The sequence below is a fragment of the Saccostrea echinata genome, unplaced genomic scaffold (genome assembly GCF_033153115.1).
Source record: "Saccostrea echinata isolate AGI-Se365-2 ecotype Australia unplaced genomic scaffold, CSIRO_AGI_Sech_v1 ptg000054l, whole genome shotgun sequence".
NCBI classification, from domain to species: domain Eukaryota; kingdom Metazoa; phylum Mollusca; class Bivalvia; order Ostreida; family Ostreidae; genus Saccostrea; species Saccostrea echinata.
This window is the reverse complement of record NW_026889803.1, coordinates 68,952,501-68,965,558: the sequence shown is the minus strand read 5'-3', so window position 1 is coordinate 68,965,558 and position 13,058 is coordinate 68,952,501. Positions and strand designations below refer to the sequence as shown.

The window sequence follows — 13,058 nt, the reverse complement described above, 5'->3', positions numbered from 1 at the left end:
CTTTGTGAAGTAACGAAAAAAATTACCTTTGACCCTCTTCAGGAAAACGCATCCCCCTATTTTGTGCATGTTTGTTTTTAATTTTGTTTTATTTGCTTGTGTTTTTTTTTTCTTTGCTTGTCACATGTGTCAATAAATTCAAGAAATCTGATTCCTATTCCTTTAATTAGTGTACGTGGACCGACCCCTCTCCCCTTTGAATAATTCTTGGATCCTCTTGGATGTAGACATTCTTGTCTACTGTCTGTCTTTACATCTGTTATCAAGTAATAAGAGAATATAAAAATATAAAATATAATAAAGTCCTGTTTTGAAATTATGCTAACATATCAATGAAGGAAATTTTTTTGGACAAACAAAAAAAATTACATATGTGGAGAAAAAAAAAGAAATATGCAAAATGTATCTTGGCAAAGATAATTCGCAAGAAATACCTGGGGGATGACTTGTTTTTTTATTTTGTATCCAAATTATTGGTTGATCATGGGGCTAAAAGTAATTTGAGGTGTCAAATTACATCGGGATCGTCATACTGAAACTCCTTTTATTTGCATTTGGCTATGGCGGGAAATGGGGATGAGCAGAAGATCACAGGATGATACATGTGTTTACAGGTGAATCTGTTTTGTACTTTAAGAAGCTCAAGCAAAATGAATTTTTAGCGTTACTACCAGAAGCGCATTTGCGATAGTAAGGTGACGTGCCCAAGGTCCATCACTGTGTGTATCATGTTTGTCTGTCTGTAAACAATTTCACAAAATGCCTTTGTCTATTTATTCTTACATTATTCATATTTCATGTGTCCAAAGTCTGTTGGAATGTCTGTTCATCTGTTTGCCTGTAGACAATTTATAAAATGCTCTCTCTATTTATTCTTACATTTTCATTATTTTCATTTTTCTCATTCAAAACTAATCAAAAGTTTGAAAATACAATGTACATAAATCTTTATAGCTGTTAACCCTCCGTTTTCACTTTAACAATAAAAGGTCACAGTTCTTAAGCACTCAATTTCTATGAAATATTGCTATTGAATTTGTGTAATGTATTCGAAAATGAGAAATCCATAAAAAAAAATCTCCAGTTGCGGAGGGCCTTTGCGACTCTCTGTCAAAGATGTTTATCATTTTTAGCTCACCTGAGCTGAAAGATCAAGTGACCTTTTCTGATCACATTTTGTCTGGCATCCATCTGTCCATCTATCTGTCTGTCCGTCTGTAAACTTTTCACATTTTCGACTTCTTCTCAAGAACCACTGGGCCAGTTTTTACCAAACTTGCCACAAAGCATTCTTGGGTGAAGGAGATTCAAGTTTGTTCAAATGAAGGGCCACACCCAGGGTTCGACATTAACGTTAGTCTCAGACTAATACATTTTCATTCGGACTGATAAGATCTGAGGCTAATTAGTCCGAATGGACTAATAAAATTTCTGGAAAAAAATCAATAAATTGCCAATGTTTAATTCTCGACAACTTTCACTAGAAAATGCCGCATGCATCTTTAGCTTTCTAGCTTCTTGACAGGGAGTTAGGTAATTCCAAGTCAATTAAGACTGATTGGTATGAAGTTAAACATTTTAGCGATCATGATTTATTTTTACACAAAGACATTTGGATGTAATGTATAGAGAAAAAAATGAGATCGGGAATACAATTGTAGTTCCTGATCTCGAGAATATAAAAGAATCCTGGAATGAAACTTTCACGTAATTGCTTTGTTTATTTCAAAAAAGTACATTGCAATGTTTTATTTTTAAATTAACTGTTATAAAACATTGATTTTTTTTTTGGACGGACTCATAAAATCGCGTGCGGACTAGTAAAAGTAAAGAAGCATTAGTCCTGTCGGACTAAAGCCTAAAAATGTTAATGTTGAACCCTGCACACCCTCTTTCAAGGGGTGATAATTCAAGTTGCATAATGAGTCAAAACCATGTGTTTCTTTTAGGATTGAAACGGTTCACCGCGGTATCGATTCACCGCGGTATATTTTCTCGGTTTGATACACGGTGCAAAATCTCTAATTTTCGGTTCAGTTCATTTTTCAGTCGGGATCATTATTCAGTCGGGTTTGGCATAAGGTAAAACACATTACTCAGTATAAATAAGTATAGAAAACGTAAATTTTTGATGATTGATAGTTTGTAAAATAATTATTGACAGTCAAATAATTCTAATCAATTTCTTCTCATCAATTTGCATATAAAAATTCGTAAATTAAGTGACTAAATTTAGTAAAAGAAAGCATGAAACAAGGGTGAATTTGTTTCCTTCTATCAAAATGTATCGTATCGAAAATAACCGTACCGAGACAAAATTATACAATACGTATCGAACCGTGAAGGAGGTGTATCGTTTCACCCCTAGTTTCTTTTAAAAAAATTGTATCACAAAACAAAAGAATTCTGTGAAATATGAATATAGCGAAGTTTTAAAACTTTCAGTTTTCTCAATGAATGATTTTCTTATCTTTCTGTCCAAACTTAGTTTGGCTATTTATAATTTGTTGTTTCTGGTTGCCATGTGTAAACGGCTAATGAATGGAAGAAAAAGTAAAGATGGAGATTGTCTTTGACTTTAAAAAATGCTTTGAATCAAAATGCACCTGAGTTTCTAATGAATAGGGTTGTGTTAAAATATAGAAATACTTTATATCAATATGTATCATTATTCAAGAATGTATCATTTTAACATGTTAGTTTTACAGTCATTAAAAGTTTGAATTTGAAGTGTATTTTGTGAAGACAGTGAGACAAGAACTTTGCATTGTGTTATAAAACAGAGAGGTAGGACGTTATACCGATACTACCATACATACCAATATTTCCTGCTAAGAAATGGTTTACGGTACACACACTGAAATATAGGTATGAAACGATACACAAACAACTTGCCAAAAAATTGAAATTGAAAGTAAAAAATGGCAACTTGTAAACGAAGTGGAAAATGGGTAGTAAATTTTGTCATGGCTAGCCAGACAAGACAAGTGCTGAAAAATCTTTTGGGTGGACACTGTAAAGGAGTTATGGGTTTGGAAACTAGGGATGTCAGGCTTTAGTTGAATGATAGTCTAGTAATTCTTGAAATTTGATTCAATTTTTTCATGTATTTTTCTCTCTTTGCTTGTTATAGTCTGCTTGTACATTTTATCCAGATGCTATCACCATTATAGTCAGGGAATTTTTTAGGGTCTCTCCGGGGCCGAAATTCGGCCCCATTCCCAATGCTGAAAAGTGCAAGTTTTTCCCAAAATCATACCTAAAAATTCCCAATATGAAAATAAGTATTAAGTTGTAAATTATTAAAATAAAATAATGACAAAAAGGTGTTTATGTTCTCTATGTGCGATGTACGAGCCATCCGAGGACTTCCGAGAAGTTATTCAGAATACTATGGATGTTTGCATGCATACTTTTTAAAGCGGGATCGATGTTTAAAAATTAAAGTCTGGATCGTTATCTAAAAAATAAATGTGCATCATGTCAGTCTCTCCAGTTTGCATAGGACGGTAATTTTCAGGCTGAGTTGAATCACTCTTATTCTTATAAATTCGTCAAGCAATACCGATTAACCACTCATCTGGAACAAACCCACTATCAAATGTTATTTTAAAAAACTTCTTACATAAAGGTAAAAAAGATGACAACGTATAAATATGTTCATTTACAATGTTATCATACCCTGCGGCTTTGCCATTTTTAAGCTTCTGAACTTCAACAGCCGCTATTATTTCATACCACTAAAGCTGGTTTAAGCCAGCTTCATACTATAAAAAATAAGAAAAATGATTAAATATTTGACTTTTGCTTGTTTTTTCCTATTTATTTGTATGAAGATATTTTTCCCAATTTCAACCAAATATCGCTATTTTTCCCAATCTTGACGGCCCCTGGAATCAAGGGGTAAAAAAATCCCTGATAGTTCTGGTGAGTGATGTGGCCAATGGGCCTCTGGTTTTAAACCAAGGTCTTTTAAGGCCTAAATTATTATTTTGGACTTATATACTAGGAATAAAATAACTTAAGTGGTAATGTCCCACTGAATTGAAGGGAACTTCTTTTAAAGTTGTGCATGATGTAACTTCCTGGATGATGTGTAGTCTGTCAACACATGAAACTCATGCAAATTTTAGGATAGGTATGTTAGGGCGTTTTTTTTTAAATCTCAAATTTTTGTCCAAGCATTACTGTAAACCAACTTTTATTTGTGTGTGAGAAATATTCGTTTCACGACCTACTTTAACTCACGAATATTAATCGCTGTGAAACATTTATTGTGTCTTGTATTATGGAGAATGTTTCCTCAGTCATGTAAATGAATCATTGCGGATTGATTTAAAAAAAAGATGACGCGAATAATTGTTGGTTTACAGTAATCTTTATTTTCTCTTTTGTTCTGAAATACTTTTTTTTTATTATTTTTTAATTTAAATTAATTAAAGCTATACATTTACATATTGTAAAACTATTTTCTTGTTTGAGACCAGCTAGTAGAAAGAGTAATGGGTAACTTTTATTTTGACAACAATTCCTCTGATTTATAGAAATAGTCTCCCCTGTTAAAGATCAACCATGGCGTATATACATTGCCGGATGTCATCTGGTCATCAACAGAGAGTTTTGATACTATATTTCTACCAGTCACCTCTGTGACCTTTGTTATGTTTAGCAGACAGGTAAGAAAAACAAGAAATTTTTTTTTAGAATAATTACAATAAAGTAAATAGTAAAACATAGAACATATTTACATGTACAGACTCCCTCGTAAAATGTCACATTTTATACGAAATGATTCTAGAACATTTACATACATCCACATTGTCACACCGTTCACGGTAGCTCAGTCGGTAGAGCGCTCGCTCCGTGATCGGAAGGTCGTGAGTTCGAATCTCAGCCGCGACTGACCTAAGTCGATAAAAAATGGGTAGCAACTGTTCCTTCGCCATGCTCTCGGCACTTTGAAGTGAAAGTTGCGGGTCCTTCGGATGAGACCTTAAAAACCGAGGCCCCGTGTCACGACAGATGTTGGCACGATAAAGATCGCTCACTGCTCAATGGCCCTGAGTGCCAAGTAAAGGTCAAAATTTGAAGCCCTTCACCGGTATATGGTGACGTCTCTATATGAGTGAAAAATTCTCGAATGGGACGTAAAACAACATACAATCAATCAATCAATCCACATTGTCACAGTTGAATAGAATCAGAGCATAATAAAACAATTATTACATGATACACATATTTCAGAATGAATTTTTTCTTAATTTTGGATCAGCTAGTGATTCACTGTGTCACTAGATTTTTTAGCTCACCTCGAGGAAGTCGAGATGAGCTTATGCTATACCCCTGGCGTCGGTATCGTGGTCGGCATTAGCGTCGGCGTCCTGGTTAAAGTTTTAGGAGCAAGTCCCATTCCCAAGTAACTATAAGACCTATCTGGACCAAACTTGCATGGATGATGCATCTAGGGATGGACACTACCACACTTGCTTCGAATGCTGGATCTGACCTAGATTTTCCAGATGAGTGACCAGGTTAAAGTTTTTGGAGCAGGTCCATTCTGAAGTAACTATAAGCCCTACCTGGACCAAACTTGCATGGATGATGCATCTACGGATGGACACTACCACACTTGCTTGGGATGCTGAATCTGACCTAAATTTTCCAGATGAGTGACCAGGTTAAAGTTTTTTGGAGCAGGTCCATTCCCAAGTAACTATAAGCCCTATCTGGACCAAACTTGCATGGATGATGCATCTAGGAATGGACATTACCACACTTGATTCAGATGCTGGATCTGATTTAGATTTTCCACATATGAGACCAGATTTAGATTTTGGAGCAGTCTCATTCCCAAGTGACTATAAGCCCTACCTGGACCAAACTTTCATGGATGATGCATCTAGGGATGTACACTAACAAAACTGCTTCGGATGCTGGATCAGACCTAGATTTTCCACATGAGTGAATTTTAGCAATATTTTAACTAAATTAGCATGGATGATGTATCTAGGGATGAACACTTCCAGACTTTCTTTGGATTCTGAATCTGACTTACATTTTCTAGATGAGTGACCAGGGTAATTTTTTTTGGATTAGCTATATAAAATTATGGCCTGTTATGATTAAACTTGTATAGATGGTGCATTTAAGGATGAAACTTCCAGACTTGCTTTGGATGTTGGAACTGACCAAAATTTTCTTGATTAGTAAACAGGTTAAAGTTTTTTGAGCAGGTCTTTTTACAAATAACTGTAAGTCCTACTTAAACCAAACTTGCATGGATATTGATCTTGGGATGTACCCTAACTAGAAAAAAAATATGATGTGAAATTTGCCTTACTTATAGATATCATTCATTGAGGTGAGCTTTGTAATCTTTGATAACCTATGTTTATTGTAGAGCGGATATCTTTTAAAGGTAAATGAAACAATGTCCTGAGCATTTTGAGTTGTATACGGAAATGAGTACATATGAGCTACTTTAATAAGCCTGAAATTATATTTTGAAATTTTTTATGCAAGATAGCGACTGCAGAGTCTATTAAAATTACTTGATCACTAAAATTAACTTCCAATAAAATGGCTTATCTCCCATTGATTATGATGTCGGTAAGACCCAGTCGCTGTTCAAAGCTGTGCAGTGTACTTATATACAAAAGATCATGTCAAGTTGCAGCTTAATTTAAGAAATAATCATGACTAGAACCTCGTATAATTATAATATGTTCAATCAAGCTTGTATTTGTTTTTTTAAAATCCCATTGCATATATGAAAGATTTTAGAATGTTTTATTTGTGTAATGCTTGTCTCTTCTTCGACAGTCTTCAATCAAGAGAGAGAGAGCAAATGAGAGAAAGAAATAGAGAAAAAAAGCGATGGGGGGGGGGGAGGCGAGCAAGAAAGTGATAGAACCAATTTAATTTAATAAACAGCTGTTGTTAATAATGAAATCATTTATTTACATTACTATACATAGTTTCACTTTCACATACCACGGTTAGTCAAATTTACTTTATACTCATGCGCCACGTGCTATAGTACAATGATAGCATCATGTCTCAATTAAAAATTTAATCAGAAAACTAATCAACAATATTCTTGTCTTAGAATTTTCAATTGTTAATTATTTGACAGCATCAATATTCAAGAATCTTGTGATAGCAAAATTAGGATGATGTCGTTATAAACTCTGGTATTCTATTTCTATATCATTTTTACATCAATCCTTGTGATTCATATTGCAGAAAATGTGCATTCGGAGACACCAACATTTTTTCATTAATTCACGTTGTGTACTCTAATACACCCTGTTGATTTTAAAAAGGGAGGGGGAGGGGGGGGGGGTCGTGAGCTGGGAAGAATATGTCACAGCTCTATTTTAGAGAATTTTATAGAAGTTTCAGGCCAATATTCATAAATTACGCTTTTCTTTGTGGTTTGGTTTGGTTTTGTATGTTGTTTAACGTCCCTCTCGAGATTTTTTCACTCATATGGAGACGCCTTCTTTGTGGTAAATTATACAATTTAACTTGGAATAAAAAACCATGTTTTCGTTATACACATTAATAACATCATGTATCTATAAGCTCAGTATTCCAGCTGCAACTTATCTCTTAAACTTATTTGTGTATCCTAATGGCACAGACAATTGTATTCATACCCGAGTAACAAAGCACTTCCTGGGTATGGATGTACTTTGGGTTCTACAAAATGAATGTAGGACCAGCTGTTTTTTACCTTCGTTAAATCTAACAATTTTGCAGAATTTGTTTTCTCAAGAAGTAAATTCATGATTAAGAAAATGACTTGATGTAATTGATACTTTTTAAAGGACTGACATTCAGTGAAATTGTGTTATGTGTAATTTTAAGATTATATAAATTTCTTTACTCTTCAAACTTAGTTTTATAACTCTACAGTGTATGAGGAAAAATTAAAGGAAAAGATACACACTCAGTAAAACAGATGATATCCATTTATTTGTTTTCAGCAAAATAAACACCCAGAAAATAGTCATTTACCCATTCTTACCATTTAATTAACTACATTGATAGACTTTGTAAATGTCCGATTATAATCGTTGATTAGTTAGTTACAGTAACCTGATCATCCATTATGAAATTCTTACCAATTCCCATCACTAGCTCTTATGTATGTTATCAATAAGAAATTATTCCATCAAAGAAATGAAAAACTAGAAATATGTCCATAGGACATGAATGCCCCGCCGAGGGTATATTAGAAATGCAATATTTTAACACAAATTGAGAAAAGTGAGGTCAAGGTCAAAGGAAAGGTCAAGGTGAAAAAATATTGATGCAGTTGAATAGCTTACATCAGTATGTATCAGCATATGAAGTTTGACACTAATTTAAGAAAAGTGAGGTCAAGGTCAAAGAAAAGGTCAAGGTCAAAAATTGTTGATGCAGTTGAAAAGGTTACATCAGTATGTATCAGCATATGAAGTTTGATAAAAATATTATGAATGGTTTCTTTAAAACTGAGCTAAACACTGATTTGAAAAAAGTGAGGTCAAGGTCAAAGAAAAGGTCAAGGTGAAAAAATATTGATGCAGTTGAATAGCTCTCATCAGTATGTATCAGCATATGAAGTTTGAGGTCAAAGGAAAGGTCAAGGTCAAAACATGTTGATGCAGTTGAATAGTTCTCATCAGTATGTATCAGCATTTGATGTTTGATAACACTATCTTGAATGGTATCTTTAAAACTGAGCTAAACACTAATTTAAGAAAAGTGAGGTCAAGGTCAAAAGAAAGGTCAAGGTCAAAAAATGTTGATGCAGTTGTATAGCTTATATTAGTATGTATCAACATATGGAGTTTGATTACACTATCTTGAATGGTATCTTTAAAACTGAGCTAAACACTAATTTAAGAAAATTGAGGTCAAGGTCAAAGGAAAGGTCAAGGTCAAAACATGTTGATGCAGTTGAATAGTTCTCATCAGTATGTATCAGCATTTGAAGTTTGATAACACTACCTTGAATGGTATCTTTAAAACTGAGCTAAACACTAATTTAAGAAAAGTGAGGTCAAGGTCAAAGGAAAGGTCAAGGTCAAAACATGTTGATGCAGTTGAATAGTTCTCCTCAGTATGTATCAGCATTTGAAGTTTGATAAGGCCAACATTTTTTTATATCCTGTTTTACGGGAGCGCCGACCCTAATTTGGGCTAAGATGAAATAAAAATAAAAGTCTCTAATTCAAGTTTTATTTTTATTTCTCCCGCCGATAGTTTATTTATAGTCACTGAAAAAATAAAAGAAATATAAATAAACTTTTCACAAGCCTTTCAAAATGCTATTTGTCATTGGCAGAGGTAAATATATTTATCCAATCACAGTATTCGAAGTGTCACTGCACAGCATAGCGCCAAAATGTCAGAATCGGAGGGTTTCATATATTTTTAAAGTCATTTAAAAAAGTGACATGTCAATGTCATATATTAGAAAAAGTATAATTTTCAGATTAACTTTTAATGAAAGATTGAATGAAATAGACGAAACGGTAATCTTGATCAAATGTCATGCAGAGGGCCATGTGGAAATTAAGGTTCTGTCATGTCAACCGCTTGTTTTGAAAGGTTTTGAGTACGTATTATCTTTGACAGTTGCTTCAATACATTGAAATATGTCTTGAAGATTTTTTTAAACTTAATTTTAAGACAATAGTGTTTTCTCTTACAATTAAGGACAGAACAGAACACTGTAGAACTGATAGAAAGTGGCGTGACTGAGGAAATTCGAGTCACAACTTTCACCCGTTTTAATGACAAATATTGGAATTCAAAATTACTTACGAAAATATATGTTTGATTGATACAAGACATTATTTCCTTTTTTATCATTTTATGGAATTTTGCATGCTATATAACAAATTAATGCACATCAGCTATTAATAACAGCTGATATAGTGTATAATTATGTCTCTTGTTTAGTAAAACAGCATTTTTACCACTAGGGAAAAGTATTGTTGTAAATGATACGCCCTTACAAATATTATTTAAATTCGAGACCTGGCTCCTTTTTTTCATTCAAAAGTTGTGGATTATAGAACCAGTTTCAACCACTAAATTTTTGAATTCTGCAGTAAACAGAATATTGTCATGTGTATTTTACATATGTATACTATGGGAAAGATGTACATATTTTCTACAATTATGTTGAAAGTTAGCATGCTCAGAAAGAAAAATATAAGGATAAAAAGAGATCAAACCTACTACACATTGAGGAAGTTTGAATGTGTTTTCAATAGAGAGATTGGGGTACTTTTTTCCACCTACATATGTATTAATTTGAATTGCATTGCAAAAATATTATACAACTTTTCTTTTTATCATGTCTCACGTGCAATTCTGTGAATTAATTTATTTTAGCTGATCCATTGAATGTCTCACTGTATTTTTGCCATAACTTTGCCAGAGCTAGTCCAAAATCCTCAGATCTTGTAACTTGCTGAATACCGAAAAATAAAAGATTCTAAAAAGTTTATGAGGGGTGTGACCGTGTGACATAAGTCCTATAAGTTTTACTGTGGTGACACTATGATACATGTATTTGACGACAGAGAAGACTATAGATTTGTATGTTTGATTTTCATTAATATTAGAAACTGCAAGCTGTTCATACTAGAAATGCACCCCCTGCCACAGATATCTAAGAGAAAATTAAATTTAAAATAGTTCATTGATACATTAACGTACCAATTTTGTGTTTTGTACACATAAGTTTTTCATATAACCCTTTTTTCCTAACAAATTAAGGTCATAGAAAAAAATTCCATCCTTAATTAAAAAAAAATTTTCATTGCATTTTTCATTTTATTTTTATTTTTCTGACCGACTGCTTAAATTTCAAGCTTTTATTTTTATTTTTATTTCGACCCCCCGACTCAAATTTTTGAAAAAAAATTCCCGTAAAACAGAAAATAAAAAAATGTTGGCCTAACACTACCTTGAATGGTATCTTTAAAACTGAGCTAAACACTAATTTAAGAAAAGTGAGGTCAAGGTCAAAAGAAAGGTCAAGGTCAAAAAAAGTTGATGCAGTTGCATAGCTCTCATCAATATCTATCAGCATATGAAGTTTGATAAAAATATCTTGGATAGTTTCTTTGAAACTGAGCTTTGAACAGAGCTAAACGCAAAGTGTGATGGAAGGACAAATTGATTTGTTGATAAAGAATTGGTTTTTACACTGTCTGATATATTTAAAAAAAAATAAAACTAAGAAATCTTTGCTTGATACAGGTACATGCATTTGGGGGGCTAAGACAGAATTCTCTCTCTCTCTCTCTCTCTCTGTGTGTATAATTTGTTTATATATACGTATGACAGCATATTACTAAAATATCATTTACTGAAATTCAAATATATCACAAATAATATGAATGCCTCTTTGTATCCTCTTGTCCACATTCATGACGGGGAGGGGGGGTGTCAAAAGTAGAAGTCTCACTGCTAAAAAATCGTTAAAAAAAAAAAGTCACATAAAATATAATTGCATGAACATTTTAGAATACCTGTGTATTTATGCAACACAGCCACAGACCTTTGTAAAATATTTTAAATTGTGATTTTTCTATTATTATACGCGCGTCTTTAGACGGGACATATTATGTTATGGTGTTGACATGTCCGTCTGTCTGTCCGTCTGTCTGTTAGCTTTTCTCGTGTCCGGCTCATAACTTTAATACTATTAGGCCTAGGATTATCAAACTTTGTCAGCTAATACTTCTTGGGTAGAAGGTGTGTTGCGCACTAAAAGTAGGTCGCTCTGACTTTTAATTAAGATGCTATGGCCAAATATGGAAAAATCCTGTCCGGCTCATAACTAGAAAATTATTAGACTTAGAATCATCAAACTTGGCCAATTTATGCATCTTAGGTAGAAGGTGTGTCGCGACCTATTTCAAGGTCACTGTCACTTGAAATTTAAAAATAAAACTGTCTTTTTACTATTAGATTATACAGTCCAAAAAAATGCAAGAGTGTTGCAGTATCCTTATTAAAAATATGTTAAATCAAGAAAATACTTATTTTTCCATTAAATACTTTACAGCAATCTATAACAAATGTAATGCTACAAGAGAAATTCCACCTCTCCCATGGGTGTAATTATCAAGCACTGGTCAAGGAGAATTTGATAACAGAAAATTGCATGTCAAATTAGAGAGAAATTAATGTGTTGAGTGTGAGGAGCTAACTGGTAGAACATCTCTGATCAAGCAGGTGTTATCTATATCTCTTGGGAACTGGGTAAAAAGAATCAGCCCTGTTGGATTAAATAGTTGGCTAGCCTAACTTGAATTTGGTGAACAGTAATTAAAACTTCTTTGATATTGTATAATAAATTAATTTGATATTGTATGATAAACTAATTGATATTGTATAATATAATTAAAACTAATTATACTGGGGGGGGGGGGTTGGAATCAGCATGCCCATTGTCTGTATGAATTGCAGATTAAAACCAGTCTGACATTAAATCTAAAAATAATCAAGTATTCAAAAAAAATGTTTTAATTATGGTAGATAGTCCCTACAAATCTAAGAGTAATGCAGGAACCTTATTAAAAATATTGCATCAAGATTACACAAGTTTTTTTCTTTTTATAAATGATTGTAACAAATAAAAAAAAAATCTTTGTTTTCAAATTTAATATCAGAATGACATAAATATGCATTTTTATTGCACTACAAAGCAGATAGTGTGTATAAATCCATTCATCCATTGGGAGTAATGACTGTACATGCATCCAGTTAAAGATTAATTAATGAGTTCAGTGTAGGAAGGCTAGCTGTCTCAATCATTTCTGTTAGAGGATCTCTGATTAAGGTCTTACGCAAGGAAATAGCCAATCAAAATGAACTTAGTCAATTGTAGTTCTATATATATAGAGACAATTTCTTTTTCTTTTTTTCATTTTCAGCAACTTTTTTTAGGTCTACAGTTTTAATTTTGGACTCATGTACTAGGAATATCATATTTTTAGCAGAATTGTGCCACTGAATTACAGGGAACTCTTTTTTTAGATGCG

The 13,058-nt window shown here is 33.0% G+C and overlaps 1 long non-coding RNA gene across 1 annotated transcript in view; it reads left to right on the top strand.

Annotated features, from left to right (window-relative positions):
- Positions 1 to 563: 563 nt before the first annotated feature.
- Positions 564 to 13,058, top strand: part of LOC133205758 (uncharacterized) — a 12,614-nt gene continuing 119 nt past the window's right edge. The window contains exons 1-3 of the long non-coding RNA XR_009723651.1: positions 564 to 614; positions 4,545 to 4,676; positions 13,054 to 13,058. The exon at positions 13,054 to 13,058 is cut by the window's right edge and continues 119 nt beyond it. This is a non-coding gene — a long non-coding RNA (uncharacterized LOC133205758). The remainder of the gene's footprint in view (positions 615 to 4,544; positions 4,677 to 13,053) is intronic.